At 42.9% G+C, this 27,625-nt stretch overlaps 1 long non-coding RNA gene across 1 annotated transcript in view; it reads right to left on the reverse strand.

Moving 5' to 3' along the window:
* Positions 1-1,014: 1,014 nt before the first annotated feature.
* The window catches only part of LOC134928590 (uncharacterized), a 29,852-nt gene continuing 3,241 nt past the window's right edge, over positions 1,015-27,625 (reverse strand). The window contains exons 2-5 of the long non-coding RNA XR_010177952.1: positions 20,842-20,927; positions 20,642-20,759; positions 20,448-20,561; positions 1,015-2,734 (exon numbers count right to left, since the gene is read on the reverse strand). This is a non-coding gene — a long non-coding RNA (uncharacterized LOC134928590). The remainder of the gene's footprint in view (positions 2,735-20,447; positions 20,562-20,641; positions 20,760-20,841; positions 20,928-27,625) is intronic.

Here is a 27,625-nt window from a genome sequence, read left to right on the forward strand (position 1 = left end):
CTTTTTTCTTTCTATCATTTTGGTACAGGATGATCTTAGTTTAATCTGTACAAAGAAAGATGTTCCAGAACTGGCTTGACGTTTTTAGAATTTTTTTTAAGTCTATTCTGGAATTTCTATTTTTGAGGCTTATGAATGGTCTGCCACTTGTGGTGACCCCTCTGTCTTCTCTTTATGGTAGACTTGAATAATAATTTCATTACCTATTGGAGCGTGTTCTTCACTTGGCTGGATGTTGTGAAGTGTTTTTTCTTTACAACAGTAAGGATCCTGCGATCATGCACCGCTGTTGTCTTCCATGGATGTCCACCAGGCCTTTTTGTGTTGCCGAGCTCATCAATACATTCTTTTTTTTCCCGCAGAATGTACCAAACAGTTTAGTTGGGTATTCCTATGGTTACTGCTATCTATCTGATGCAGGGTTAGCCAACCCTGGTCCTCGAGAGCTACCAACAGTTAACGTTTTCCAGGTCTCCTCAACTGTGGATCTTTTAAAATGTGTCAGATAATAATGACTGCACCTGTGCACCTGCTAGGTGAGCTGAAAAACGTGAACTGTTGGTAGCTCTCGAGGACCAGGGTTGGCTACCCCTGATCTGATGGATTGTTTTTGTTTTTGCAGCCTAAGGATGACCTCTTTCACTTGAATTGAGAGCTCCTTTGACCGCATGTTGTGGATTTTTGTTGCAACAGCTTAAATGACACTTGGCATCAACTGCAGACCCTTTGCCTGCTTAATTGATTAAGAAATAACAAACGTTTAGTCATGAAACAGTTTTTGACTCAATTGTCCAATTAGTTTTGATCCCTTTAAAAAGAGGGGGCTACAGTATATACGGTATTAAACAGTTGCATCATCTGTCATTTCTAAACCCTTCCTCAAATTTGGATGTGATCACCCTCAAATTACAGCTGATAGTCTGCACTTTCAAATAAAACTCATTATGTAACTGTAACATAAAAATATTTTTATAAACAGTAAAAAATTACAAAAATTGTTTTAGTATATATACAGTATATGGACCTAAGTGTATGTACTTATTTTTGTAGTCCAGTGGAATATTGGAATATTTTACTTACTGCAAATGAGGTATATAACTAATACTGTATTACAAATTATTCCTCCTTTGTGATAATTCATGGATTGTGTATATACTGATTCCAAGTCTCACAGAAAGAGGCCACAAGCGCAGACAGTCTGGGACAGCCAGATTTATCCCCTAATGCTAATGCCAGTATCCGTAGCTTCATGCAGATAGTTGTACTGCTCACTGTTTTTCCATCCACAATCATCAGTATTAGTATCAGTGCCCCATGCAAGGTGCAAAACAGGTCTGTAGGGAGCATTCTTCCCATAGCCATATGCATCACTCATAATAGCATAGAAGTCTGACTACACACCCATGACACCTACACAGAACGGACGTCTTGTGTGCATTCACAAGGTAGCCGCCCAGTTGACACCCATAAATGCTAATTTCATGGGAAGAGAGAACAGGCAGCATGTGGAGTCTCAGTTGAGGTGCCTTTGAATGTATGGTGCCTGCATCCACAGTTTGCTAACTGTTGCCAGATAAGTATGCTTTTGGACATGTGCGACACTTAATTGAATCAAGAGGACCATTTGAATTAAGTCTCCACCTCTGGCTAGTTTATACTGTATATACCCAGTTATGAAATAGGTGGGAAGATAACAGCCTGTAGCCATATTGTCGGAATACTCACAGCAGCACAAAGCATTTTAGGGAGTGAGACAGGTTCAGCTTTATGACATGAATGGTAATGTAGCCAGAGCCAGAGACTAACAGATAAACCAAAGATTAGGTTCCTCCAACAGGAGAGGAAAGTGATGTGCATTCCAGATTAACAGGGCAGTTGAGGAGGTCACCCCGGAGCCCGGGCACTGTGATATATGTGAACTGGGGTTTCTGCGTGGTACAATATGAACTGGGGGCACTACAGTGTGGAGCTGGGTGTTGGTGGTGTTGGGAGCATTTACTCATTATATTTTGTAATAACTTCCCCGCCAACATATATTGACAATTTTATAGTAAGGGGCCCCCACAAGTTAGTTACATTGGGGCCCCAAAAAGCCTTACTCTTGCCCTGTATGTAGTTGCTGCCAGACACATTCTAGAAGGTGATGGTGTCAGACACGGCTCTATGAGAAACTAATTTTATACATTCAACTTATTAAGCTTGCCTGATTGGGCTCTCGAATCAAATTACAAACCAAAGTGCAAGAAGTTTATGTATTGAGGTTTATGTGGATGTGGAATTGCTGGAAGCATAGTTTCAGATGTTATTCTCAAACAGCTAAGTCTACAATCATAAACAACCTTAAAAAACAGCAAAATGAAAACTTTATAAAAATAGAAATTTTTAAGATATTTGTGTATAATATTTTTTTTTCTTTTAAAATTGTGTAGCTAAATGTATTGGAATCTAAATAAAACTGGAATAAATTCTATTTTACTCTCAAGTTTGTCTTTGTTGTTTGGTTAATTGTAGCATTTTGTTTTCAAAAACATTTGAAATATTATAGAATACCCGTTCACCAGTGGTACTCAAACTGTGTGCTGGTGCTCCCTGGGGTGCCTCGGATTGGAGGTTCAGGACCAATTCAAATTATTTATGGTCAATCTAATAGAAAAAAACAGTGCCGGTGGCTTCCAGTAATAAAAAATGTGTGGACAAACGGAAGCAGATCTTGTCCCTCACCACACAACTGAACCTAAGGATGACATATAAATACAATTTACTTAATTTAGTTTGGGTACCACTGCCGTACACATTGCTCAACCCTGAGAGTACCATAAATCAAAAGCTTGGAACTATTATGAATTATGGCCCACAATTTCTCAATTTCTTGCACATACACACACACAACTATTCTTCTTCATCTGATTTTTATACACTGCTCAAAAAAATAAAGGGAACACTAAAATAACACATCCTAGATCTGAATGAATTAAATATTCTTATTAAATACTTTGTTCTTTACATAGTTGAATGTGCTGACAACAAAATCACACAAAAATTATCAATGGAAAGCAAATTTATTAACCCATGAAGGTCTGGATTTGGAGTCACCCTAAAAAAAAAAGTGGAAAAACACACTACAGGCTGATCCAACTTTGATGTAATGTCCTTAAAACAAGTCAAAATGAGGCTCAGTAGTGTGTGTGACCTCCACGTGCCTGTATGACCTCCCTACAACCCACACAAGTGGTTCAGGTAGTGCAGCTCATCCAGGATGGCACATCAATGCGAGCTGTGGCAAGAAGATTTGCTGTGTCTGTCAGCGTAGTGTCCAGAACATGGAGGCGCTACCAGGAGACAGGCCAGTACATCAGGAGACGTGGAGGAGGCCGTAGGAGGGCAACAACCCAGCAGCAGGACCGCTACCTCCGCCTTTGTGGTAGGAGGAACAGGAGGAGCACTGCCAGAGCCATGCAAAATGACCTCCAGCAAGCCACAAATGTGCATGTGTCTACTCAAACGATCAGAAACAGACTCCATGAGGGTGGTATGAGGGCCCGACGTCCACAAGTGGGGGTTGTGCTTACAGCCTAACACCATGCAGGATGTTTGGCATTTGCCAGAGAACACCAAGATTGGCAAATTCGCCACTGGCGCCCTGTGCTCTTCACAGATGAAAGCAGGTTCTCACTGAGCACATGTGACAGACGTGACAGAGTCTGGAGACGCCAAGGAGAACGTTCTGCTGCCTGCAACATCCTCCAGCATGACCGGTTTGCCAGTGGGTCAGTAATGGTGTGGGGTGGCATTTGCTGGAGGTCATTTTGCAAGGCTCTGGCAGTGCTCCTCCTGTTCCTCCTTGCACAAAGGCGGAGGTAGCGGTCCTGCTGCTGGGTTGTTGCCCTCCATGTCTCCTGATGTTCTGGCCTGTCTCCTGGTGGCGCCTCCATGTACTGGACACTACGCTGACAGACACAGCAAACCTTCTTGCCACAGCTCGCATTGATGTGCCATCCTGGATGAGCTGCACTACCTGAGCCACTTGTGTGGGTTGTAGGGAGGTCATACAGGCACGTGGAGGCCACACACACTACTGAGCCTCATTTTGACTTGTTTTAAGGACATTACATCAAAGTTGGATCAGCCTGTAGTGTGTTTTTCCACTTTAATTTTGAGGGTGACTCCAAATCCAGACCTCCATGGGTTAATAAATTTGATTTCCATTGATAATTTTTGTGTGATTTTGTTGTCAGCACATTCAACTATGTAAAGAACAAAGTATTTAATAAGAATATTTCATTCATTCAGATCTAGGATGTGTTATTTTAGTGTTCCCTTTATTTTTTTGAGCAGTGTATATATATATGTGTATGGTAAAGGATCCTTAAATCGCTACTATTGATCAATGTAGTAAACTCTCACTACAGTAATTGTGGAGCGGATTTAGGCCCTCGTTCCGAGTTGTTCGCTCGTTCTTTTTCTTCGCATCGGTGCAATAAGTCGCAAACTGCAGATGCGCAATATTCGCAGTGCGCCTGCGCCAAGTAAATTAGCACAAAAGTTTGGTATTTTACTCACGGCTTTACGAAGATTTTTTCATCGTTCTGGTGATCGGAGTGTGATTGACAGGAAGTGGGTGTTTCTGGGCGGAAACTGGCCGTTTTATGGGTGTGTGTGAAAAAACGCTGGCGTTTCTGGGAAAAACGCGGGAGTGTCTGGAGAAATGTGGGAGTGTCTGGGCGAACGCTGGGTGTGTTTGTGACGTCAAACCAGGAACAAAACGCACTGAACTGATCGCAGTTGCAGAGTAAGTCTCGAGCTACTCGGAAACTGCAAAGAAATTTCTAATCGCTATTCTATTCGCAATTCTGCTAATCTTTCGTTCGCAATTCTGCAAAGCAAAGATTCACTCCCAGTAGGTGGCGGCTTAGCGTGTGTAATGCTGCTAAAAGCAGCTAGCGAGCGAACAACTCGGAATGAGGGCCTTAGTTGTTAAATACAGCTATCTTAGGCAGCTTCCCCAGAAGAGGGGCCCTTTGCTGATCTGGGCCTAAAGGAGTTAGTATAAAGAAAATTGGGGCAGATGTATTAACCTGGAAAAGGCATAAGGAAGTGATAAACCAGTGATATGTGCAAGGTGATAAACGAACCAGCCAATCAGCTCCGATATGTAACTTAACAGTTAGTAGCTGATTGGCTGGTGCATTTATCACCTTGCACATATCACTGGTTTATCACTTCCTTATGCCTTCTCCAGATTAACACATCTGCCCCATTGTTTCTGAGGAGTGCTCTTATTTAATGGATATCTCACTAGATTTATGGATATGAACTGAGGATGTTCTGTTAGTACCTTATAAGCACATACACCCAAATATTGAAAAAATAGGATTTTAATACCTACCAGTAAATCCTTTTCTCTTAGTCCTAGAGGATGCTGGGGACTCCAAAAGGACCATGGGGTATAGATGGGATCCGCAGGAGACATGGGCAAACTATAAGACTTTGAATGGGTGTAAACTGGCTCCTCCCTCTATGCCCCTCCTCCAGACCTCAGTTATAGGAACTGTGCCCAGAGGAGACGGACATTTCGAGGAAAAGGATTTTGTTAAACTAAGGGTGAGATACAGACCAGCTCACACCACACCACACCGTACAACATGGCATTCAACTAAACCCAGTTAACAGTGTGAACCAAAACAGATCAGCAACAGCCGGACCTTTACAAAACACAACCTTTGTGTAACTTAAACAATAACTATGTACAATTACTGCAGATAGAGTCCGCACTGGGACGGGCGCCCAGCATCCTCTACGGACTAAGAGAAAAAGATTTACCGGTAGGTATTAAAATCCTATTTTCTCCTTCGTCCTAGAGGATGCTGGGGACCCCAAAAGGACCATGGGGTTTATACCAAAGCTCCAAACTGGGCGGGAGAGTGCAGATGACTCTGCAGTACCGATTGAGCAAACATGAGGTCCTCATCAGCCAGGGTATCAAACTTGTAGAACTTTGCAAAAGTGTTGGACCCCGACCAAGTAGCTGCTCGGCAAAGCTGTAATGCCAAGACGCCCCGGGCAGCCGCCCAGGATGAGCCCACCTTCCTAGTGGAATGGGCCTTCACCGATTTTGGTTACGGCAATCCAGACGTAGAATGAGCCTGCTGAATCGTATTATAGATCCAGCGTGCAATAGTCTGCTTAGAAGCAGGAGCGCCAACCTTGTTGGCCGCATACAGGACAAACAGAGCCTCTGTTTTCCTCACCCGAGCCGTTCTGGCTACATAAATTTTCAAAGCTCTGACCACATCAAGGGACTTTGAATCAGCCAAGGCTTCAGTAGCCACAGGCACCACAATAGGTTGGTTCATGTGAAATGAAGAAACCACCTTCGGTAGAAATTGTTGACGAGTTCTCAACTCCACTCTATCCTCATGAAAAATCAGATAGGGGCTTTTGTGAGACAAAGCCGCCAATTCGGACACCCGCCTTGCGGATGCCAAGGCCAATAGCATGACCATTTTCCAAGTGAGAAATTTCAACTCAACCTTTTGTAAAGGTTCAAACCAATGTGACGTAAGGAACTGTAACACCACATTAAGGTCCCACGGTGCCACTGGGGGCACAAATGGAGGTTGGATGTGCAGCACGCCTTTCACGAAGGCCTGTACTTCTGGAAGCGAAGACAACTCCCTTTGAAAGAAAATTGATAATGCCGAAACCTGCACTTTAATGGAGCCTAACTTCAGGCCCGCATCCATACCCGCTTGCAAAAAATGGAGGAACCGACCCAGCTGAAATTCTTCCGTAGGAGCCTTCTTGGATTTCCACATAGACACATATTTTCTCCAAATATGGTGATAATGCTTTGCTATTACCTCCTTTCTAGCCTTAAGTAGAGTGGCGAAGACTTCACCCGGGAATACCCTTTCTGGCTAGGATTGGGCGTTCAACCGCCATGCCATCAAACGCAACCGCGGTAAGTCCTGGAACCCGCACGGTCCCTGCTGTAACAGATCCTCTCTTAGAGGAAGAGGCCAGGGATCTCCTGTGAGTAATTCCTGAAGATCCGGGTACCAGGCCCTCCGTGGCCAATCTGGGACAATGAGTATCGCCTGGACCCTTGTTCTTCTTACGATCCTTATCACCTTTGGGATGAGTGTAAGTGGAGGGAAAACATAGACCGACTGAAACACCCGCGGTGTCACCAGAGGGTCTACCGCTACTGCTTGAGGGTCCCTCAACCTGGAACAATATGTCGGCAGCTTCTTGTTGAGGCGTGACGCCATCATGTCTATTTGAGGAAGTCCCCAACAACTTGTCACTTCTGCAAAGACCTCTTGATGAAGACCCCACTCTCCTGGATGGAGATCGTGTCTGCTGAGGAAGTCTGCTTCCCAGTTGTCCACGCCTGGAATGAAGACCGCTGACAGAGAGCTTGCATGCTTTTCCGCCCAGCAAAGGATCCTGGTGGCCTCCGCCATCGCTGCTCTGCTCTTCATTCCGCCCTGGTGGTTTATGTGCACCACGGCTGTTATGTTGTACGACTGAATCAGGACGGGCAGGTCGCGAAGAAGATGTTCCGCTTGTAGCAGGCCGTTGTAGATGGCCCTTAATTCCAGAATGTTTATGTGCAGGCAAGCTTCCTGGCTTGACCATTTTTCCTGGAAATTTTTTCCCTGTGTGACTGCTCCCCAACCTCGTAGACTTGCGTCCGTGGTCACCAGAATCCAATCTTGCATGCCGAACCTGCGACCTTCTAGAAGGTGAGAACTTTGGAGCCACCACAGGAGAGAAACCCTGGTCCTGGGGGACAGAGTTATTTTCCGGTGCATCTGTAGATGGGACCCTGACCACTTGTCCAGTAGGTCCCACTGAAACGTTCTTGCATGGAACCTACCAAACGGAATGGCCTCGTAGGCCACCACCATTTCCTCCAGCACTCGAGTGCATTGATGAATCGACACTCTTGGCGGTTTCAGAAGTTCCTTGACCATGTTCTGGATTTCCAGAGCTTTTTCCAACGGGAGAAAAATCCTCTGCCGTTCCGTGTCCAGGATCATGCCCAAAAACGACAGCTGAGTTGTCGGAAGCAACTGCGACTTTGGCAAATTTAGGAGCCAGCCATGCTGTTGCAGCACCTGCAGGGAGAGCGCAAGGCTTTTTAGAAACTGCTCCTGTGATCTCGCCTTTATCAGGAGATCATCCAAGTACGGGATAATTGTGACCCCTTGCTTGCGCAGGAGTACCATCATTTCCGCCATTACCTTGGTGAAAATACTTGGGGCTGTGTAAAGACCAAACGGCAACGTCTGAAACTGGTAGTGACAATCCTGAACAGCAAACCTCAGGTACGCCTGATGAGGAGGATAAATGGGGACATGCAGATAAGCATCCTTTATGTCGACTGACACCATAAAATCCCCCCCTCCAGACTGGAGATCACCGCTCGGAGAGACTCCATCTTGAATTTGAAACTTTTCAAATACACATTGAGGGATTTTAAATTCAGAATTGGTCTGACCGAGCCGTCCGGCTTCGGGACCACAAACAGGCTTGAATAAAACCCTTCTCCCCGCTGTGACGGGGGAACCTTGACAATGACCCGCTGCTGACACAGCTTTTGTATTGCTGCACACACTACCTCTCTTTCCGGAAGAGAAGCTGGCAAGACAGATTTGAAAAATTGGCATGGGGGTACGTCTTGAAACTCCAGCTTGTAACCTTGGGTCACAATTTCCAGTACCCAAAGATCCAGGCCCGAGAAAACCCAGACCTGACTGAAGAGTTGAAGACGCGCTCCCACCGGTGCGGACTCCCGCAGGGGAGCCCCAGCGTCATGGGGTGGATTTGGCAGAAGCCGGGGAGGACTTCTGCTAGTGGGAGCTTGCCACAGCCGGCGATCTTTTTCCCCTTCCCTTACTGTGGAGGAAGAAAAGGCAGAAAAGAGGACTTACCCGCGGTAGCTGTAGAAACCAGGTCCGCGATGCCTTCACCAAACAAAACCCCACCCTTGTAGGGCAGAGCCTCCATAGCCTTCTTAGAATCAGCATCACCATTCCATTGATGAGTCCACAACGCCCTTCTAGCTGACACTTCCATGGCATTGGCCCTTGATCCCAAGAGGCCAATATCCCTCGCAGTCTCTTTTAAATAGACCGCAGCATCCCTGATAAGACCCAGAGTCAACAGCACGCTATCCCGATTTAGGGTGTCTATGTCCGATGACAAGTTATCCGCTCACTTTTCAATCGCGTTACTCACCCACACCGAATCGACAGCCGGTCTGAGGTGTGTACCTGTCATGACATAAATAGATTTCAAGGTAGCTTCCTGCCTCCGATCAGCAGGATCTTTAAGGGACGCCATTTCAGGAGATGGTAGCGCCACTTTCTTGGATAAACGCGCTAGAGCTTTGTCTACCGTGGGTGTTGCCTCCAACCCAACCCTATCCTGAGAAGGAAACGGGTATGCCATAGCAATTCTCCTGGGAATGTGCCATCTCTTGTCTGGCGTTTCCCAGGCTTTTTCAAAAAGGGCATTCAGTTCATGAGAGGGAGGGAACGTAACCTCCGGTTTCTTCCCCTTATACATACAGACCCTTGTCTCAGGAACAGCGGGGTCTTCCGTAATATGTAACATGTCTTTTATAGCCACAATCATGTACTGAATACTCTTAGCCACCTTAGGATGTAACTTCGCCTCATTACAGTCGACACTGGAATCAGAATCTGTGTCGGTATCAGTGTCTGCTATCTGGGTAAATATATATGTTTGTTGTGAGAGGCAGAGAGGTTCCTGCACTAGGAGGAGGTGCAGGCCCTGACATGCCACATGGAGCATTATGGGGTTGCTCCAAGGTAGGTAGCTCTTAGCTTAGACATATTGTAGTAAGGAGCCATTATCATGTGGCTCCTTGCTGGTTAATCTTAGACCCAGATTGGGGTAATGGAGGTGTGAGGTGTGGTGCCTCTGGACTGGCTGAGCTGGATGGCCTTAGTGTGGCATACCCTTACATTCTATTAACACTTTTCACTTATTCATTTTTTAACACTATTTCCCTATTTTAATTGCATTTCATTTTTGTATCACTTTCTCTATAGCTTCGGCTTCCTAAATACTAATTTATTAACACTATAGTTTTTTCACTGGTATGCTACCCTGGGCTTTCTGGCTTATGCTGGTGTTTTGGGGTGCCACACCCTGCACCTACATATAGCGCTAGGGACCCCAAATATACAGAGACGCCTTGATGCGGCTTTGGGGCTTATTCACACATTTGTGCAAATATGTGTAACGAAGATCTCTGAATTCTATTATTATGTGGAATTTAAATCTGGTTACGGTTATCATTCAGGGTGCTGGGGGAAACAAATGGCTTTTTTTCTTGCTTAGAAATACCCCTCCCTTTCGAGCACCTGAATGATATCACTAAGCTAATTGAGCATCTACCAATATATATGTTTGTTGTGAGAGGCAGAGAGGTTCCTGCATTAGGAGGAGGTGCAGGCCCTGACATACCACATGGAGCATTATGGGGTTGCTCCAAGGTAGGTAGCTCTTAGCTTAGACATATTTTAGTAAGGAGCCATTATCATGTGGCTCCTTGCTGGTTAATCTTAGACCCAGATTGGGGTAATGGAGGTGTGAGGTGTGGTGCCTCTGGACTGGCTGAGCTGGATGGCCTTAGTGTGGCATACCCTTACATTCTATTAACACTTTTCACTTATTAATTTTTTAACACTATTTCTCTATTTTACTTGCATTTCATTTTTGTATCACTTTCTCTATAGCTTCGGCTTCCTAAATACTATTTTATTAACACTAGAGATGAGCGGGTTCGGTTTCTCTGAATCCGAACCCGCCAGAACTTCATGTTTTTTTTCACGGGTCCGAGCGACTCGGATCTTCCCGCCTTGCTCGGTTAACCCGAGCGCGCCCGAACGTCATCATGACGCTGTCGGATTCTCGCGAGGCTCGGATTCTATCGCGAGACTCGGATTCTATATAAGGAGCCCGCGTCGCCGCCATTTTCACACGTGCATTGAGATTGATAGGGAGAGGACGTGGCTGGCGTCCTCTCCGTTTAGAATTAGAATAGATTAGAGAGACACTTGATTTACTAATTTTGGGGAGCATTAGGAGTACTCAGTAGTGTACAGTGCAGAGTTTTGCTGATAGTGACCAGTGACCACCACTTTTATTTATAATCCGTTCTCTGCCTGAAAAAAGCGATACACAGCACACAGTGACTCAGTCACATACCATATCTGTGTGCACTGCTCAGGCTCAGGCCAGTGTGCTGCATCATCTATTATCTATATATAATATTATATATATCTGTCTGACTGCTCAGCTCACACAGCTTATAATTGTGGGGGAGACTGGGGAGCACTACTGCAGTGCCAGTTATAGGTTATAGCAGGAGCCAGGAGTACATAATATATTATATAGTGAGTGACCACCAGACACACAGTGCAGTTTATTTAATATATCCGTTCTCTGCCTGAAAAAAGCGATACACACAGTGACTCAGTCAGTCACATACCATATCTGTGTGCACTGCTCAGGCTCAGGCCAGTGTGCTGCATCATCTATATATATATTATATATCTGTCTGACTGCTCAGCTCACACAGCTTATAATTGTGGGGGAGACTGGGGAGCACTACTGCAGTGCCAGTTATAGGCTATAGCAGGAGCCAGGAGTACATAATATTATATTAAAATTAAACAGTGCACACTTTTGCTGCAGGAGTGCCACTGCCAGTGTGACTAGTGACCAGTGACCTGACCACCAGTATATAATATTAGTAGTATACTATCTCTTTATCAACCAGTCTATATTAGCAGCAGACACAGTACAGTGCGGTAGTTCACGGCTGTGGCTACCTCTGTGTCGGCACTCGGCAGCCCGTCCATAATTGTATATACCACCTAACCGTGGTTTTTTTTTCTTTCTTTATACATACATACTAGTTACGAGTATACTATCTCTTTATCAACCAGTCTATATATTAGCAGCAGACACAGTACAGTGCGGTAGTTCACGGCTGTGGCTACCTCTGTGTCGGCACTCGGCAGCCCGTCCATAATTGTATATACCACCTAACCGTGGTTTTTTTTTCTTTCTTTATACATACATACTAGTTACGAGTATACTATCTCTTTATCAACCAGTCTATATATTAGCAGCAGACACAGTACAGTGCGGTAGTTCACGGCTGTGGCTACCTCTGTGTTGGCACTCGGCAGCCCGTCCATAATTGTATATACCACCTAACCGTGGTTTTTTTTTCTTTCTTTATACATACATACTAGTTACGAGTATACTATCTCTTTATCAACCAGTCTATATATTAGCAGCAGACACAGTACAGTGCGGTAGTTCACGGCTGTGGCTACCTCTGTGTCGGCACTCGGCAGCCCGTCCATAATTGTATATACCACCTAACCGTGGTTTTTTTTTCTTTCTTTATACATACATACTAGTTACGAGTATACTATCTCTTTATCAACCAGTCTATATATTAGCAGCAGACACAGTACAGTGCGGTAGTTCACGGCTGTGGCTACCTCTGTGTCGGCACTCGGCAGCCCGTCCATAATTGTATATACCACCTAACCGTGGTTTTTTTTTCTTTCTTTATACATACATACTAGTTACGAGTATACTATCTCTTTATCAACCAGTCTATATATTAGCAGCAGACACAGTACAGTGCGGTAGTTCACGGCTGTGGCTACCTCTGTGTCGGCACTCGGCAGCCCGTCCATAATTGTATATACCACCTAACCGTGGTTTTTTTTTCTTTCTTTATACATACATACTAGTTACGAGTATACTATCTCTTTATCAACCAGTCTATATATTAGCAGCAGACACAGTACAGTGCGGTAGTTCACGGCTGTGGCTACCTCTGTGTCGGCACTCGGCAGCCCGTCCATAATTGTATATACCACCTAACCGTGGTTTTTTTTTCTTTCTTTATACATACATACTAGTTACGAGTATACTATCTCTTTATCAACCAGTCTATATATTAGCAGCAGACACAGTACAGTGCGGTAGTTCACGGCTGTGGCTACCTCTGTGTCGGCACTCGGCAGCCCGTCCATAATTGTATATACCACCTAACCGTGGTTTTTTTTTCTTTCTTTATACATACATACTAGTTACGAGTATACTATCTCTTTATCAACCAGTCTATATATTAGCAGCAGACACAGTACAGTGCGGTAGTTCACGGCTGTGGCTACCTCTGTGTCGGCACTCGGCAGCCCGTCCATAATTGTATACTAGTATCCAATCCATCCATCTCCATTGTTTACCTGAGGTGCCTTTTAGTTGTGCCTATTAAAATATGGAGAACAAAAATGTTGAGGTTCCAAAATTAGGGAAAGATCAAGATCCACTTCCACCTCGTGCTGAAGCTGCTGCCACTAGTCATGGCCGAGACGATGAAATGCCAGCAACGTCGTCTGCCAAGGCCGATGCCCAATGGCATAGTACAGAGCATGTCAAAACCAAAACACCAAATATCAGTAAAAAAAGGACTCCAAAACCTAAAATAAAATTGTCGGAGGAGAAGCGTAAACTTGCCAATATGCCATTTACCACACGGAGTGGCAAGGAACGGCTGAGGCCCTGGCCTATGTTCATGGCTAGTGGTTCAGCTTCACATGAGGATGGAAGCACTCAGCCTCTCGCTAGAAAACTGAAAAGACTCAAGCTGGCAAAAGCACCGCAAAGAACTGTGCGTTCTTTGAAATCCCAAATCCACAAGGAGAGTCCAATTGTGTCGGTTGCGATGCCTGACCTTCCCAACACTGGACGTGAAGAGCATGCGCCTTCCACCATTTGCACGCCCCCTGCAAGTGCTGGAAGGAGCACCCGCAGTCCAGTTCCTGATAGTCAGATTGAAGATGTCAGTGTTGAAGTACACCAGGATGAGGAGGATATGGGTGTTGCTGGCGCTGGGGAGGAAATTGACCAGGAGGATTCTGATGGTGAGGTGGTTTGTTTAAGTCAGGCACCCGGGGAGACACCTGTTGTCCGTGGGAGGAATATGGCCGTTGACATGCCAGGTGAAAATACCAAAAAAATCAGCTCTTCGGTGTGGAGGTATTTCACCAGAAATGCGGACAACAGGTGTCAAGCCGTGTGTTCCCTTTGTCAAGCTGTAATAAGTAGGGGTAAGGACGTTAACCACCTCGGAACATCCTCCCTTATACGTCACCTGCAGCGCATTCATAATAAGTCAGTGACAAGTTCAAAAACTTTGGATGACAGCGGAAGCAGTCCACTGACCAGTAAATCCCTTCCTCTTGTAACCAAGCTCACGCAAACCACCCCACCAACTCCCTCAGTGTCAATTTCCTCCTTCCCCAGGAATGCCAATAGTCCTGCAGGCCATGTCACTGGCAAGTCTGACGAGTCCTCTCCTGCCTGGGATTCCTCCGATGCATCCTTGCGTGTAACGCCTACTGCTGCTGGCGCTGCTGTTGTTGCCGCTGGGAGTCGATGGTCATCCCAGAGGGGAAGTCGTAAGCCCACTTGTACTACTTCCAGTAAGCAATTGACTGTTCAACAGTCCTTTGCGAGGAAGATGAAATATCACAGCAGTCATCCTACTGCAAAGCGGATAACTGAGTCCTTGACAACTATGTTGGTGTTAGACGTGCGTCCGGTATCCGCCGTTAGTTCACAGGGAACTAGACAATTTATTGAGGCAGTGTGCCCCCGTTACCAAATACCATCTAGGTTCCACTTCTCTAGGCAGGCGATACCGAGAATGTACACGGACGTCAGAAAAAGACTCACCAGTGTCCTAAAAAATGCAGTTGTACCCAATGTCCACTTAACCACGGACATGTGGACAAGTGGAGCAGGGCAGGGTCAGGACTATATGACTGTGACAGCCCACTGGGTAGATGTATGGACTCCCGCCGCAAGAACAGCAGCGGCGGCACCAGTAGCAGCATCTCGCAAACGCCAACTCTTTCCTAGGCAGGCTACGCTTTGTTTCACCGCTTTCCAGAATACGCACACAGCTGAAAACCTCTTACGGCAACTGAGGAAGATCATCGCGGAATGGCTTACCCCAATTGGACTCTCCTGTGGATTTGTGGCATCGGACAACGCCAGCAATATTGTGTGTGCATTAAATATGGGCAAATTCCAGCACGTCCCATGTTTTGCACATACCTTGAATTTGGTGGTGCAGAATTTTTTTAAAAACGACAGGGGCGTGCAAGAGATGCTGTCGGTGGCCAGAAAAATTGCGGGACACTTTCGGCGTACAGGCACCACGTACAGAAGACTGGAGCACCACCAAAAACTACTGAACCTGCCCTGCCATCATCTGAAGCAAGAAGTGGTAACGAGGTGGAATTCAACCCTCTATATGCTTCAGAGGTTGGAGGAGCAGCAAAAGGCCATTCAAGCCTATACAATTGAGCACGATATAGGAGATGGAATGCACCTGTCTCAAGTGCAGTGGAGAATGATTTCAACGTTGTGCAAGGTTCTGATGCCCTTTGAACTTGCCACACGTGAAGTCAGTTCAGACACTGCCAGCCTGAGTCAGGTCATTCCCCTCATCAGGCTTTTGCAGAAGAAGCTGGAGGCATTGAAGAAGGAGCTAAAAGGGAGCGATTCCGCTAGGCATGTGGGACTTGTGGATGCAGCCCTTAATTCGCTTAACAAGGATTCACGGGTGGTCAATCTGTTGAAATCAGAGCACTACATTTTGGCCACCGTGCTCGATCCTAGATTTAAAGCCTACCTTGGATCTCTCTTTCCGGCAGACACAGGTCTGCTGGGGTTGAAAGACCTGCTGGTGACAAAATTGTCAAGTCAAGCGGAACGCGACCTGTCAACATCTCCTCCTTCACATTCTCCCGCAACTGGGGGTGCGAGGAAAAGGCTCAGAATTCCGAGCCCACCCGCTGGCGGTGATGCAGGGCAGTCTGGAGCGACTGCTGATGCTGACATCTGGTCCGGACTGAAGGACCTGACAACGATTACGGACATGTCGTCTACTGTCACTGCATATGATTCTCTCAACATTGATAGAATGGTGGAGGATTATATGAGTGACCGCATCCAAGTAGGCACGTCACACAGTCCGTACTTATACTGGCAGGAAAAAGAGGCAATTTGGAGGCCCTTGCACAAACTGGCTTTATTCTACCTAAGTTGCCCTCCCACAAGTGTGTACTCCGAAAGAGTGTTTAGTGCCGCCGCTCACCTTGTCAGCAATCGGCGTACGAGGTTACATCCAGAAAATGTGGAGAAGATGATGTTCATTAAAATGAATTATAATCAATTCCTCCGCGGAGACATTGACCAGCAGCAATTGCCTCCACAAAGTACACAGGGAGCTGAGATGGTGGATTCCAGTGGGGACGAATTGATAATCTGTGAGGAGGGGGATGTACACGGTGATATATCGGAGGGTGAAGATGAGGTGGACATCTTGCCTCTGTAGAGCCAGTTTGTGCAAGGAGAGATTAATTGCTTCTTTTTTGGGGGGGGTCCAAACCAACCCGTCATATCAGTCACAGTCGTGTGGCAGACCCTGTCACTGAAATGATGGGTTGGTTAAAGTGTGCATGTCCTGTTTTGTTTATACAACATAAGGGTGGGTGGGAGGGCCCAAGGACAATTCCATCTTGCACCTCTTTTTTCTTTTCTTTTTCTTTGCATCATGTGCTGATTGGGGAGGTTTTTTTTGGAAGGGACATCCTGCGTGACACTGCAGTGCCACTCCTAGATGGGCCCGGTGTTTGTGTCGGCCACTAGGGTCGCTAATCTTACTCACACAGTCAGCTACCTCATTGCGCCTCTTTTTTTCTTTGCGTCATGTGCTGTTTGGGGAGGGTTTTTTGGAAGGGACATCCTGCGTGACACTGCAGTGCCACTCCTAGATGGGCCCGGTGTTTGTGTCGGCCACTAGGGTCGCTAATCTTACTCACACAGCTACCTCATTGCGCCTCTTTTTTTCTTTGCGTCATGTGCTGTTTGGGGAGGGTTTTTTGGAAGGGCCATCCTGCGTGACACTGCAGTGCCACTCCTAGATGGGCCCGGTGTTTGTGTCGGCCACTAGGGTCGCTAATCTTACTCACACAGCTACCTCATTGCGCCTCTTTTTTTCTTTGCGTCATGTGCTGTTTGGGGAGGGTTTTTTGGAAGGGCCATCCTGCGTGACACTGCAGTGCCACTCCTAGATGGGCCCGGTGTTTGTGTCGGCCACTAGGGTCGCTAATCTTACTCACACAGCTACCTCATTGCGCCTCTTTTTTTCTTTGCGTCATGTGCTGTTTGGGGAGGGTTTTTTGGAAGGGACATCCTGCGTGACACTGCAGTGCCACTCCTAGATGGGCCCGGTGTTTGTGTCGGCCACTAGGGTCGCTTATCTTACTCACACAGCGACCTCGGTGCAAATTTTAGGACTAAAAATAATATTGTGAGGTGTGAGGTATTCAGAATAGACTGAAAATTAGTGTAAATTATGGTTTTTGAGGTTAATAATACTTTGGGATCAAAATGACCCCCAAATTCTATGATTTAAGCTGTTTTTTAGTGTTTTTTGAAAAAAACACCCGAATCCAAAACACACCCGAATCCGACAAAAAAAATTCGGTGAGGTTTTGCCAAAACGCGGTCGAACCCAAAACACGGCCGCGGAACCGAACCCAAAACCAAAACACAAAACCCGAAAAATTTCAGGCGCTCATCTCTAATTAACACTATAGTTTTTTCACTGGTATGCTATGCTGGGCTTTCTGGCTTATGCTGGTGTTTTGGGGTGCCACACCCTGCACCTAGATATAGCGCTAGGGACCCCAAATATACAGAGACGCCTTGATGCGGCTTTGGGGCTTATTCACACATTTGCGCAAATATGTGTAACGAAGATCTCTGAATTCTATTATTATGTGGAATTTAAATCTGGTTACGGTTATCATTCAGGGTGCTGGGGGAAACAAATGGCTTTTTTTCTTGCTTAGAAATACCCCTCCCTTTCGAGCACCTGAATGATATCACTAAGCTAATTGAGCATCTACCAATATATATGTTTGTTGTGAGAGGCAGAGAGGTTCCTGCATTAGGAGGAGGTGCAGGCCCTGACATGCCACATGGAGCATTATGGGGTTGCTCCAAGGTAGGTAGCTCTTAGCTTAGACATATTGTAGTAAGGAGCCAATATCATGTGGCTCCTTGCTGGTTAATTTTAGACCCAGATTGGGGTAATGGAGGTGTGAGGTGTGGTGCCTCTGGACTGGCTGAGCTGGATGGCCTTAGTGTGGCATACCCTTACATTCTATTAACACTTTTCACTTATTAATTTTTTAACACTATTTCTCTATTTTAATTGCATTTCATTTTTGTATCACTTTCTCTATAGCTTCGGCTTCATAAAATACTAATTTATTAACACTATAGTTTTTTCACTGGTATGCTACCCTGGGCTTTCTGGCTTATGCTGGTGTTTTGGGGTGCCACACCCTGCACCTACATATAGCGCTAGGGACCCCAAATATACAGAGACGCCTTGATGCGGCTTTGGGGCTTATTCACACATTTGCGCAAATATGTGTAACGAAGATCTCTGAATTTTATTATTATGTGGAATTTAAATCTGGTTACGGTTATCATTCAGGGTGCTGGGGGAAACCAATGGCTTTTTTTCTTGCTTAGAAATACCCCTCCCTTTCGAGCACCTGAATGATATCACTAAGCTAATTGAGCATCTACCAATATATATATCTGGGTAAATGAATGTTTTTGGGACCCCAAGGGGGCCTGAGTGTGTGGTACCACGTCTCCCATGGATTGCCTCCATACTTGGTTCTGAGACTCAGATTTGTCCAACCTCTTGTGAAACAAAGCCACACTGTTATTCAACACATTCCACATATCCACCCAATCAGCAGTCGGCGGTGCCGACAGAGTCACTCCTTCATTTTGTTCAGCTCTCACACTAACCTCCTCCTGGGAAGAGCATTCAGTTTCTGCCATGTCGACATACACGTACCGACACCCCCACACACACTGGGCTAAAGGGGACAGACCCACAATAAGGCCTTTCAGAGAGACAGAGAAGGAGTTTGCCAGCTCACACCCAGCGCCACACCAGTCTGAAAACAAAATGCCCCAGACCTTTAAGCGCTTGTGATATAATACAACCAATCACCAAATGATGTCCCCTTCGTTTTTAGCACCCTGTTACTTGTGACAGCAGTGGAAGGGCCAGGAGCAGCATCTCTGCAGCAAGCTGTGGAGAGCAAATGGCGCTGGTCAGAGCTGAGGAGGAAGCCCCACCCCCTATAAGGCGCGCTTCGGTCCCGCTATAATTATACTGGCGGGGGTCTCAAAACAGTGCCTATGCACTTTATTTTAGCCAGATATTGCCCAAAAGAGGTTTTTATTGCAGCCCAGGGCATGCCCCCCTGCGCCCTGCACCCATGCAGTGCCTGTGTCAGTGGGAGCAATGGCGAGCAGCGCTACCGCTGCTCGGTACCTCAGGAAGACTGAAGTCTTCTGCCGCCTTCTGATGTCTTCTTTGCTTCGGTTACTCACCTGTCTTCAATCTTCTGGCTCTGTGAGGGGGACGGCGGCGCGGCTCCGGGAACGAGCAGCTAGGCGACCCAAGTGATCGCACCCTCTGGAGCTAATGGTGTCCAGTAGCCTAAGAAGCAGAGCCTACCAGTCTCACAGAAGTAGGTCTGCTTCTCTCCCCTCAGTCCCACGATGCAGGGAGCCTGTTGCCAGCAGTGCTCCCTGAAAAAAATAAACCTAACAAAAGTCTTTTAGAGAAACTCAGTAGAGCTCCCCTATAGTGTGACCAGTCTCCTATGGGCACAGAATCTGAGGTCTGGAGGAGGGGCATAGAGGGAGGAGCCAGGTCACACCCATTCAAAGTCTTATAGTGTGCCCATGTCTCCTGCGGATCCCATCTATACCCCATGGTCCTTTTGGAGTCCCCAGCATCCTCTAGGACGAAGGAGAAACTTATTTTATTAAAAATATAATGACATATTCAAGAATACATTTTCATATTCCTTACTAATAAACAGTGTCAACTACTTAGAGACTTGTTTGTCTATTTAGTTTTTGGAAATATAGTAATCATAAAATATTATAAAATATTTTTTTGTTTCCACCAACGCGTTTCGTCTGTAGCGACACAGGGGTGTCTTTGGGTGTGAAAAAAAAGGAGACAATAAATCTTAATATACAACATATCATATGTATCAGTACACAACTTATTCAATAAACAGTTACACATCAAATGTTAATATGTGGTTTAGGAGGTGGTTCACAATTACAATGAATAATAACCTTAATTGGTAATTAGGTGAAAACTAATTGAATAATGGTTGTCTGTTGAAAGACTCCATACTATCCTATTTGATTATTATATATATTTTTTAATATTAATAAAATCAAATACTTACTAGTTCTTAGACAATAGAATTCTCATATTGTGATGACAGGAATTATTAAAATGATTCTCATTCTTAGATGATGACTTAGTGAGTAACACCATAAGCAAGGACAAGTAGTTTCACCTAATTAGACAGAAACATCCAGTTTAATATATGAACTCGTGAGTTTGTATAAAACCTTTTTTAAACAGGTAGATACTTACTAAAAACATAAATAGATTAAGACCTAATTGGATTCCACAGCTTAATAGCAATTAGCTGGATTTCATATTTGTGGAGTTCCTTAATAACAATTAGCTGGATTTCATGTTTGTGGAGTTCCTATAACAGAGAGAATAATTATAATTTAGTTTTCAGAGAGATTGAGACTAAGAAGTGCAGAAAGAGGGAATTTAATACTTACTATACACTTAAATCAGAAACAGAAGTCCTTAGTGATTTGTATAGAAGCTCTTAACAGCTGTCCTTAATCTCATATTTATGGATTTCCTATAACGGAGATTGGTTTATATAATTTATTAAATAATTATACATTAATTTTCAAAGAGACTAGGACTAGGAAGTGCAGAATGGGGAAATGTGATACTTACTATAAACTGAGATTAGAGATAGAAGTTCTTAATAAATTGTATAGAAGCTCTTTACAGCTGTCCAATTTCTTAAGTTTACCTATTTAAAAAGCAATATAATAGTTGGTCGAATAAGTATACTTTAGAGCAGTGGTTCTCAAACTCGGTCCTCAGGACCCCACACAGTGCATGTTTTGCAGGTAACCCAGCAGGTGCACAGGTGTATTAATTAATCACTGACACATTTTAAAAGGTCCACAGGTGGAGTTAATTATGTCACTTGTGATTCTGTGAGGAGACCTGCAAAACATGCACCGTGTGGGGTCCTGAGGACCGAGTTTGAGAACCTGTGCTTTAGAGAGTATACAGATTAATTAGGGATAGATGTTAAGTTTACAAGCAGCAGTCCCATACGTCTGTACGCTCTGGAATACAAATTCATATTGACTGATAGCCGCCCTGACTCTATTTAAGGCCCTTAATGAATAACATCACTTCCTGTTTGATGCCAGACAAACTAATTAAACCTTATTTTAAACCACATTTTATTTCATTAAAATCTTATAAAATTATATTTTATTACTAGCGCTTCCATTTAGGAAACATTGGTGTTCCGTGGACAGTTTCCAACTGCATAAACGGACTTAATAGTCCTGCTTCCCGGTTGCGTTCCAAGTCTCCTTTTGACATGCGCAAAGTCGTTGCGCATGTCACATGATCGCATTTGAGCCCGGTCACGTTGGGGCTATCGTGATCAGTGATATGGGAAACCGTTGTCATAATGACACAGTTTACTAAGCTAGCTGTGCCACTGTATATTTAAATGAGCTTTTTGTAGTTTTATCAGTGCTGTCCCTATATGCTAATTGGCCTTTTTACTGGCCCCACCTCTATTAATAGGTCAGTCACAATAATATAAACTCTATGTGTTCTACCCCAAACTTTAATAAACAGTTTTTATGGGTTATTAATGTTATTGAGTATATCTAAAATATAATTAGGGAACATGACTATGAACGCGGAGTTTAGGAGTAAATTTTATCTTTTTAAAGTGACATATCGTATAGAGACTGCATCCTTTAGTTATTAAACGTAAAATATATTTTGCTTAAACATGAATCAACTTTATAGTGACATATTATATTAGAATTATTTTGTTTTATTGTTATACAAAATGCCCACATTATAAAAAAAATAGAAAGATCCCTTGTTCATGGCAATGTAATCTGGTGTTATTTTATTTATTATTCATTAAATATATAAGACATTTTGATTATTTATTTATTTATTTATTTTATTTATATATGTGTTTAGTGCTATTTAGTGACTAATAATTATTAGATAAATGAATGAATGAATGAATGAATGAATGAATGAGAGTCTTTCAGCTGACATACATTTTACAATCAAGGTACAAAATACATATGGGACAATATTTATTGGAAATAAAGAAGGTACAATAGTATATTCCAATGACAGTGTATTTGTATATTATAATGATAGTGTTTTGGAATAGCATCTTCTGTCCAATAGTTCCATACACATGACATAGTTCAACCTAAACTTCTTTTGACAGAATATTTAATGTACATTCAATATATATATATATATATATATATATGTAAAAATGGGGGGTAGGGGTACTAGCGACTAACAATGTCTTCACTTAAAAGATATATATATGAAGAATGATAGGATACGTATTTATAAAAAGGGGTTAAGATATTTATTGTAAAACAATTTTCTAATAAAAAAAATTTATGAATAAAAAAGGGGGGGTAAATAGAAGGGTGGGTTTAATCAATTAAGACATAAATTAGGGCTGACCCAACGCGTTTCGTCCGTCTGACTTCACACCCCTTGATGAAGTCAGACGGACGAAACGCGTTGGGTGTACCTCAAGTGACCTTCCATTTTAAAGATAAGCACCTTTCTCTTATCTCAAACACTTTTATGCTTTTATAGTTCCAGCTGTGATTTTACATGCTAGTCAGACCTAATTTATGTCTTAATTGATTAAACCCACCCTTCTATTTACCCCCCCTTTTTTATTCATAAAATTTTTTTATTAGAAAATTGTCTGTTTTACAATAAATATCTTAACCCCTTTTTATAAATATGTATCCTATCATTCTTCATATATATATATCCTTTAAGTGAAGACATTGTTAGTCACTAGTACCCCTACCCCCCGTTTTTACATTTTTAACTAATAGGCAGCTTATCCCTGCCTTTTATCTGGGGTCAGCCGACGCCTTTTACCCCTAAAGGAGTGTCTACACCTCTGGTTATTTTTAAACTTTGTACTCGGCCTACTCACTTATACTTGTGGCGCCATACTTCTACCATTTCATATATATATATATATATATATATATATATAGTCCAAATATATTGCGACATCGACACAATTCTCATATTTTAGGGCTCTATACACCACCACAATGGATTTGAAATTAAACAAACAAGATGTGCTTTAACTGCAGACTTTCTGCTTTCATTTGAGGGTATTTACATCCAAATCAGGTAAACGCTATAGGAATTACAACGGTTTCTATATGTGCCTCCCACTTTTTAAGGGACCAAAAGCAATGGGACAAACTAAACAATCCTAAATCAAACTTTCACTTTTTAATACTTTGTTGCAAATCCTTTGCAGTCAATTACAGACTGAAGTCTGGAACACATAGACATCACCAGATGCTGGGTTTCATCCCTGGTGATGCTCTGCCAGGCCTCTACTGCAAATGTCTTCAGTTCCTGCTTGTTCTTGGGGCATTTTCCCTTCAGTTTTGTCTTCATCAAGTGAAATGCATGCTCAATCGGATTCAGGTCAGGTGATTGACTTGGCCATTGCATAACATTCCACTTATTTGCCTTAAAAAAAAACTCTTTGGTTGCTTTCGCAGTATGCTTCGGGTCATTGTCCATCTGCACTATGAAGCGCGTCCAATGAGTTCTGAAGCATTTGACTGAATATGAGCAGATAATATTGCCCGAAACACTTCAGAATTCATCCTGCTGCTTTTGTCAGCAGTCACATTATCAATAAATACAAGGGAACTAGTTCCTATGGCAGCGATATATGCCCACGCCATGACACTACCACCACCATGCTTCACTGATGAGGTGGTATGTTTTGGATCATGAGCAGCTCCTTTCCTTCTCCATACTCTTCTCTTACCATCACTCTGGTACAAATTGATCTTTGTCTCATCTGTCCATAGGATGTTGTTCCAGAACTGTAAAGGCTTTTTTAGATGTAGTTTGGCAAACTCTAATCTGGTCTAATTTTTAAAGATAATCACACTTGTTATCAAGGAAGCGCAAATAATAATAAAATATACAAGCTCTTTATTTTTAAAAAATATATAGACAGAAAAAACCACAATCAATAAAATGCAATGGAGTCAACATACATAGGCACCACTATCCATATCTATATGTAATCAGTATCTATTTCATATTGCCCTTGATAACAACGGAATGTCTATTAAAATGTCCAAAAAATCCTCCTGGAAACAGCTGTTGTAATTTAATCGTTACTTTCCAATTGTATTTGATACTTTAAATTCTTTCTTGTGGATGAACAGCAACAGTTGTAACCAACGCCTCTTATTAACTTTTTCTGCAGTTAAAGTTCATATGTAACTCACGTGAGTATTGAAGGAAAGCAGGGGGAGAACGCTGTGATGGTTGTTGAAACACAGCGGTATGCTACGACCCCCGTTAACCGTGGCTGGATCTTATTGGCACTCGCGGTCGGGATATTCCTCCCTGCCGTGGGGTAGAGACCTCCTTTTGCTCGGTCTCAAATTGCTTTTCCCCTTCACCGCTGTCTTTGCATCAGACGTCCGCCGTAATGTAGCTTGTTCATGAACGGGCTTATGACCTCAGCAATCAGAGTGTCCAGTAGTCACCTTCCTTACGCGTTTCTCCGCTGTTATCCAAGAGCGGTTTCGTCAGAGGATACATCAGCAGCCTAGCAGGCTCTTTTTAAAATGCACCAGGCCAATAGCATTACTAATTAATTGATTGGATACATACATGTATTAATTGGATGCATACATGTAATGACTCACATATAGAACAGCTTACTAATTGCAATTGCACATATAAAGGCATTTCATAATATAAAAAAATAAAAAATATATATAAGCAACATGGTGGTTAAAAAATAATAAAATAAGCAACAAGGTGGTTTAAAAAATAACAGAAAATATATTATCTATATACAGATTAATCTCTAGTCTTTCAATCGATATCTTATATCTATAATCACATGTTAATGATTCAGAGACTCAGCACTAAGGATCCCCATTTACTCATATAAAACATTTTTTAGTAAAATCCACTAGTAATGATGAACATCAGATTTCTTCCTCCATCTTTTTACACTTTCTCTTGGTTCTATATATATATATATTTTTTCCCTCCTTCTCCCAAAAGGCCCTCCTTTCCCCACCCCACCCCCTTTTTAAATCTTTAAATCTTCGAATCCTTAAATTGTTTATTTAATATTTTTCTTCAATTCATTTTGTTGTTTAAGCAGCAATGTAATTATTCCAGGGGTTAAAACAATAAAATATAGAAATAATAATAACAAAAATCAAAGGTAAAAATGAATTGATAGAATGATCTTATTAAAAGCAAATAAATAATATGGATGTTAAGCTGAGCGGGTCGGATTCGAACATGGGACTCGCTGTATAGAGTGCAGGTGATGATTCCCCTGCGCCACGAGAGCTGCTTTTAGTAGTGACGTGGATTTATGTTATCCTAAAAGGTTTTATATGAGTAAATGGGGATCCTTAGTGCTGAGTCTCTGAATCATTAACATGTGATTATAGATATAAGATATCGATTGAAAGACTAGAGGTTAATCTGTATATAGATTATATATTTTCTGTTATTTTTTAAACCACCTTGTTGCTTATTTTATTATTTTTTAACCACCATGTTGCTTATATATATTTTTTATTTTTTTATATTATGAAATGCCTTTATATGTGCAATTGCAATTAGTAAGTTGTTCTATATGTGAGTCATTACATGTATGCATCCAATTAATACATGTATGTATCCAATCAATTAATTAGTAATGCTATTGGTCCGGTGCATTTTAAAAAGAGCCTGCTAGGCTGCTGATGTATCCTCTGACGAAACCGCTCTTGGATAACAGCGGAGAAACGCGTAAGGCAGGTGACTACCGGACACTCTGATTGCTGAGGTCATAAGCCCGTTCATGAACAAGCTACATTACGGCGGACGTCTGATGCAAAGACAGCGGTGAAGGGGAAAAGCAATTTGAGACCGAGCAAAAAGAGGTCTCTACCCCACGGCAGGGAGGAATATCCCGACCGCGAGTACCAATAAGATCCAGCCACGGTTAACGGGGGTCGTAGCATACCGCTGTGTTTCAACAACCATCACAGCGTTCTCCCCCTGCTTTCCTTCAATACTCACGTGAGTTACATATGAACATTAACTGCAGAAAAAGTTAATAAGAGGCGTTGGTTACAACTGTTGCTGTTCATCCACAAGAAAGAATTTAAAGTATCAATTACAATTGGAAAGTAACGATTAAATTACAACAGCTGTATCCAGGAGGATTTTTTGGACATTTTAATAGACATTCCGTTGTCATCAAGGGCAATATGAAATAGATACTGATTACATATAGATATGGATAGTGGTGCCTATGTATGTTGACTCCATTGCATATTATTGATTGTGGTTTTTTCTGTCTATATATTTTTTAAAAATAAAGAGCTTGTATATTTTATTATTATTTGCGCTCCCTTGATAACAAGTGTGATTATCTTTAAAAATTGGTCTATTATTGGTAGAACAGTACTACCTATGGGAGCAGCATTTTATAATATATGGTGAAAATTAATAGATGTATAAAGATTAAATAAGCAACAAATTGGTGTAATAGATAAGTTTTGATAGGAGCGCTGGGTTCTATATATATATATATATATATATATATATATATATATATATATCTACATTTGGTTATATATATATGTATAGACTTTATAAATTCTAATCTGGTCTTCCTGGTTTTGTGGCTCACCAATGGTTTACATCTTGTGGTGAACCCTCTATATTCACTCTTGTGAAGTCTTCTCTTGATTGTTGACTTTGACACATACTGTATACACCTAACTCATGGAGAGTATTCTTGATCTGGGCAACTGTTGTGAAAGGGTTTTTCTTCACCAGGGAAATAATTCTTCTGTCATCCACCACAGTTGTTTTTCGTGGTCATCCGGGTCTTGTGGTGTTGCTGAGCTCTTCGGTGTGTTCTTTCTTTTTAAGAATGTTCCAAACAGTTGATTTGGCCACACCTAATGTTTCTGCTATCTCTCAGATGGGTTTGTTTTGATTTTTCAGCCTAACGATGGCTTGCTTCACTGATAGTGGCAGCTCTTTGGATCTCATATTGAGAGTCGACAGCAACAGATTCCAAATACAAATGTCACACCTGGAATCTACTCCAGAACTTTTACCTGCTTATTTGATGATGAAATAACGAGGGAATAGCTCACTCCTGTCCATGAAATAGCTTTTGAGTCAATTGTCCCATTACTTTTGGTCCCTTAAAAAGTG

The sequence above is a fragment of the Pseudophryne corroboree genome, chromosome 5 (assembly GCF_028390025.1).
Source record: "Pseudophryne corroboree isolate aPseCor3 chromosome 5, aPseCor3.hap2, whole genome shotgun sequence".
Classification (NCBI taxonomy): domain Eukaryota; kingdom Metazoa; phylum Chordata; class Amphibia; order Anura; family Myobatrachidae; genus Pseudophryne; species Pseudophryne corroboree.